Here is a 6,517-nt window from a genome sequence, read left to right on the forward strand (position 1 = left end):
CTTGACTGTGGGTCGTGACGACATTTTACTCACCTTGTGTGTCATTAAAAATTGCAATATTCAGTGAGTTACACGTAGGAGCATAAGCCTCTCTAGAATGAAATTGATCTCAGACTACCGACCAGTGACTTAACATACCTCATCTTAATCTTTATTGATGGGGTGTGTGGATAATTGCTGAAATACAATCTTTATGTGCTGTAATTTCTGATTGTTTTATTGATTGAATCTTTGACCCTGGTCATGTCATGGTAGGATTTAAATTCACAGTGGCAAAAAATAGTGAAAGCAAGATATCCTTTTCTGTAGATTTTGAAGAAAAAAATAGGGGGGGGGGGGTTGTTGTTTTTTTAACCAGTCTTCATAGTATTACATCCAAGAATAAACAACAGCATTGTACAGCCAAACCTCTTGTCAGCTTCATTTGCCACCAAAGTGACGAAAGGTGATCAAAATTGAAGCATTACAGCATTTCATGGTATTTTAAACTCTGTCATGTATTTTTCATTTTGCTTTGTTAATGAAGTGAGTAACTGAAAAACATAATTCACCCCCAGGGCTTGCTGTAACTGTATGCACTGACTGCTGACATATTTAATTCTACAAACCAGAATACTCAAATTTGAACTGAATCGGCTGCTTGACTGCAGCTGAAACTAGTTTTCATTAATTCTTACCGGCCTCAGCAATTCCAGTACATGCCAATCTGCAGTCTATGCAGAACAATGTGTTTTATGTAGCCTAAAGCTTAACAGCTTGAGAGGATAATAAAGCTCACTGCATCTCGCTTCTCACGATCAAATCATTCTGCTAGAATGGTCTTTATTAATGCTGCAAACTCTGCGAACTTCACATTCTCTTCCTTTTACATACATCCTCAGGCAACATCATGATCATTCTTCCCAGTTTGAATGTGGACAACCATACAGCACACTGTATTTTGCATGGACCATGGTACAATGCATGTGATTTGGTCGACTGTGGTTGTTGTAAAGTGCTTAACAAATAAAGATTGGATTGGATTGCTTCAGCTGTTTCTATACTGTAAAAGACAGATCGAGGAAAATGAAAAAAAAAAAGGCACAAAAAGTAAATGCCACAGAGAAAACAACAGAAAATGTCCAAAGTGTGGGATCACAACACATTGAAAAGAAAGGAAAACATGGCAGACTGTACTGTATGCACTGTAGAATGGATTAGCCACTCTAGTACAGTGGTATCTAGTTGTGTAGTTGTATATTGTAACAAACCCATCATCACACCCTCCTTAGTTTTTCTGCAGACTCTGTTTGCTCCAGACGTTCTGTGCATACCTCTACCAGTGGCCTTGTAACTAAAGTCTGAACAGTCAGAAAATGGTTTCCAGGATATGGCAAAACCAAATCCTGTTCCAGCTCTCACTAGTGATACATTGACTTACGATCTGGATCTAATTGCAAATATTATTTTAACATCATAAGCTGTCATTACTTGTGTATTATAAATTACAATATCTTGTAATTGGCTGATTACTTTTCTTGATATTGGCAAAAAAAATTAAAACATCCCATTTAACAACATCGATAAAGGGAAAAATGATTCAGATTTTACAAGTGTGCCTGGGTCAGATGAAATTTTCTTTAGCCACACACAGCTACATAAACATCAGTTACAGCTTTCACAATATGTAGGCATAAACACATAGAAACACAGGTGATCGCATAACACCAGACTCTTGTTGACTGAAGTAATAAAATAGATGACAAAACAGGTGTGGTGATCTTACTGACAAGTCACCAGAGTGGTGTGTCCTTGAATTCTGTTAGATCTAATTAGGATAGAGGCATAGCAATCCTCAAATCCTCACCTGCTCACCTGGTCCTGCTTCTCAGTGAAATTGAATCACTATTGGCTCAAACAGCTGAGATGGCACCTAATATACAGTAATACTAAACCTGCGGCTTCGCATCGTAGTCAACAACCCAGTGGGTTTTATTTTTGGTCTAAAACAGAGGACATGTGAGAGAAATAAGCAAGCATGAATGCCAACTGGAAAACATATAAAACACTCACCACAAGGGATTTCATGGAGGACCAACTGAGATCCAACATTTGTTCAACAGACACAAAAATCTGTTGTTCCAACTCTATTGATGTTAAGGTTCTCACATGATAGATAAACAGGAGGTAATTTGCTCTGTCTGAGGTCTGAGGAAAAAGATGGATTTTTAAATGTTATCTGATGGTATGATAAGTTCACAGTAGGTCTCACCGACACGTGACATGAACTCTAAAAGTAAAACATCAAGGAGAACATGTGCAACTATTGATTTGCTTCAGGTTCAAAGATCCTGACAACAGCAGGTGGATGCTGCAAAAGTGAAAGATGAGATAGTCTTGTCATGACTTAAATCTGATAATGGCTAAATATCTGGTCTGTCTGCAGTCTCCTGATGAAAACAATGACTTCCAAAAGGTTATTTCTTCTTATTTTTACTTCTGTTTACACAATGTAATGAAGAAGCTGTCAAAGCTTGAATGTTAAACTTAGTTTTGTAATTTTTAAAGAGGAAATCTAACTTTACAATAAATTAAAGTACTATCTTGTGTGTAAGCTATTCAAGTTGAACTCAATTATGCTGTCAAACCAGGGGTCAGTTCACATCCATTATTGCCCCAGGTGGTCCTCCCACCAATTCACCCCGTGTTTCCTGTGATCACACAAGATTCCTGAAATGTCAACACCCCACCATCACCACAATAGCAAGGCTGAAGGGTACACCTGCAGGCTGCAAAAGCAGCCAGCAAAAGCTGACTGCTTTTGCAGTCCTGAAGTTGTGTCTGATAACAGTGTGCCTGTGCAATTTTTGGTTTTACAGCTGAAGCGCCATGATTCAACCCTCTGTGCTTTGGTAGCTCACCTTGCAAACTGAAACTGGAAAACAAACATCAGGGAACTTGAGGTCAGATTTTAAATTGAGACTAAAATGCAAAATACTTATTTGCTTTTAGTCAATTTATGGATTTAACTGTTTGCACAGAAAAGTGTTGTGTTAGAGCAATTCATAACCTGCACTAGAGAGGTCATGTTTCTGCTAGAATTGCTTTTTTTTCTTCTTTTTTTTTTAATTTAGATTTTTTTCTGGTGAATATTTTTAAAACTGTAAGATTTAGATAGTATTGTGGTTCATCATTTTTACGTAGAACTGAAAATCATTATTTTCCATTGTGGGACAGGGGTAATTTAAAGAAGTTTGCGTCTAACTTCATGGAAAATATGAAGAGCTATGATGTATCAAGGTCTAATCTGGACACAAGTAATAATCCAGATTTGTTGTGTTTAAAGTTACAAGGCTCAGGGAAAATTTGCTGTGAGAAAAGAATTAATGATGACATGACTTAATCTGAACTCGTCATTGTTGTTAAGAATGTGCTGAATCAGTTTAGTGTCGGATTTCGCAAGAATTGAAGTTTGAGATAGATCCTGAAGAAAACAACTCTTAGCAGTTCACTGTTTTTCTTGGCCTTGATCTTGATCAAACTAATAATGATTGCAAATACAATCCCAAATTCTAGGGGTGGGTTTCCAGACTCACTGAATCATATTATGAGGGTCAAACTATTGTGGGACAGTTGGGTTCAATGGAAAAACTGTGAAAACTGAGCTGCCTTGGCAGAGATTTGTGTTCCCTGAGTACTTTCTGCTTAGAAGTTTTTCCCTCGTGAACTGTTGATAATTTTCAACAGATGACACAGCTGATGTTTTCATCTCAATTCACAAGAAGCAGCCACTCTGGAACTGGACTAAGAAGAAAGTGCTTCAGACGGTGCTGGTCGACCCACATGTGATTTGTGTGACAGATGGATGTGGACCAGCCATGAAAACAGGTCTATTTCAGTCACCCATTGTTTGGCACTCAGTCGTCACTGTGTATGCAGCAAATCAACAGCCAGTCCACTGTGTGGACTACCCTTTAACTCACAAAAGAAAAGGTAATCATAGGAAAAAGAGGACATGTGTTTCCTCCCTCTTAGCACGTGTCCTTCCACAGAGTAAAACTGCTCTTGGTCTACTCTCAAATCTATAATACGCATTCTGCTGTGTTTTCACACACAGAGAACTGAAATGTTTGTGTGACCTGCCAACGCTTTTCCAAAGTGGAATAAATACTTGGCATCACATGTGTTGTTCAATAATCTGTGGTCCAATTGCACTCTTTCTCACACTAGCAGAGGGCTGGCAGCATCAGTCCTTTGAGGAACCCTTCATTTGAATGAAGTCGCTGTGATGATTGCAGAGCAAATCAACACAAAACAGTGTTACCATCTGCGCCCCATAAACTGAGCAAGATTTATGTGCGGTGCCAACTTATGAATTCTGTATTTTCCACAGTTCAAGTCAACAAGTGCTCTTCAGGTAACGCCCATCAGCCACCCATCACTATCTTGTTTTGTCTGCCTGGACAGGAGGGACAGCTGCAAGGAAAAGGCAGCTCCCTCTATAGAGACAATTTGCTTCACGACTACAGGAATTAATGATGCTGATGAAATAATAATCCAAAAACCAAACCCCTGTAGCAAATGTTTATAAGTGTTTACAGCAGATGTTGTTCAATTGGCCAAGTGATTTTCTGGAGGAGAAAGTGATGGCCAATGCTTATTCTTATTTAGGATGTAAAATAAATGCATTAACTTGAACGCTTATTGTTCTTGGATTGCTTTTAAACCTTGCGAGCCAAGGGAAAGAGATTTGAACTCATAATGGGATTTCATGTCTGATACTTGAAATAATAACTCTTCGGGAGTCTTTTGCTTTTCCTCATCGGAGGAAACAGGGAGCTTTAACATGGGAGACGCTGTAATGCCAGAAATAAAAAAAGGTTTTATACTGCTCAGACTTCCAGGTGCTCTTGTGTCATTAAAGCGTATTATTACGATATAAATCACACAGAGAAGGGGAGGGTGCAGCATTCATGGGAACCATAGTGACAAAGTGTTAGGTTGCTCTCTGTCACCTTTGAGGGAGCATTTGTCAATCAGTGACATGTGACACTGCCAGCCACCTGTCCAACTACGATAGGTGTCTGCTAACACATACGCACATACAAGTCCACACGTACACCCAGATAAACACAGCTGCCCTGACAGGAAGATTAATTTGACTAAACTAAAGCACAAAATGGAAGAGAGGCTCTCAGCATGTCTGTCTCTAAGCCCCGAACAGACAAGCAATGACTCTAGAACAACAACTTTGTTTTTTCGCTTCTTTTTTGTTTATTCAATAAAGCGTAATTGTGATTGAACTGTTTATTGTCATACTTATAGATGCATAGTCTTGCTATTAAAAACAATCTGTCTTTTCTGATCATGCTTAAAACTTGACACGGACCTTAAAGGTTACTTACTATATTATTTTGTACAAGCAGCCAATGTAAAATCAGATTGTGGATAGCCGTGTGTCTTCACTTGAAACACTAACAAATAATTTTCCGTTATTTAAGCATTTTTTTATTTAAAAAAAATCATCCAAATTTCACTCAGGTTAAGTTTGTAACCATGGAAATAGAATAACTGTAAACAAGAAGTTGCTAAAAAAGAAAAGTGAAAGGCCCTATTTCACTTCCTGTTTCTTTCCTCTAATTTCCTGCTTTTACATAAAATTACACTTTAACTGTTTCACTATGCTTGACTAAACACCGTAAAATAACCTCATATAGAACAAAGATCTCTCTAATGATAAGATGCAAGCATGATTCCCACTCATAAACATTAAACTTTACAAAGTACTTAGACCTCCTCTGAAGTACACTTCAAGTGATTTTGCTGACGGTGTAAAACGCAGCTTTCTCTGAAGGTGCAGCCAATGTTTTCGAGGCAGTTCACTCTAGGGTGCTATAAATTTGTCTAATGTGGCCGTTCCTGTCTCCCTCTCCCCGATTTCTGCGTTTGCCAGCCATTACTACAATGCTCCCTATTTATAGTGCTTTTACCTCAGATATTTACTCTCTCTCCTGCTTAGCCTGCCACTTCCTGCTAGAGAGGAAGCGTGTTCATGTCTGTGAATGTGTGTGGTTCAATCACCTTTAAGAGCAGCAACCAGACTGCTGATGGCAACGGGATTTTACATTTCCAGCCTTTGGTTTCAGGTTTAAAAAGAGTTGAGATGTCACTATCACTAGTTTGTGTTTGCTTTCATGTTCCATCCCAAATTCAAGCCGTCTTGTCCTTCTTTTTTATCTCTTCATGTATTTTTTCACAACAACTGCAGAAAAATTTTCACCCATCGGGAATGGAATATGTTTCTAGGTAATTTGCAATGTGGACATGTGTTTGTGTATGCATGTTCTTCGGCCAGCACCCCAGTGTTAAGATGTCGGAGTTAACCTTCCTTCAAGGCTATGATCGAAAGAAAAGCTGTAACTGACTGGAACATCCTGTTTTGGTTGTAAACACTGTCATGCAGGCAGGGCTTTCCTCTGTGTGTTAGAAAAACAATCTGCCCTATCACTTTATTTCAGTGGTTAGCCACTCTGTTGGC

Source organism: Antennarius striatus, chromosome 11, assembly GCF_040054535.1.
Source record: "Antennarius striatus isolate MH-2024 chromosome 11, ASM4005453v1, whole genome shotgun sequence".
Lineage (NCBI taxonomy): Eukaryota > Metazoa > Chordata > Actinopteri > Lophiiformes > Antennariidae > Antennarius > Antennarius striatus.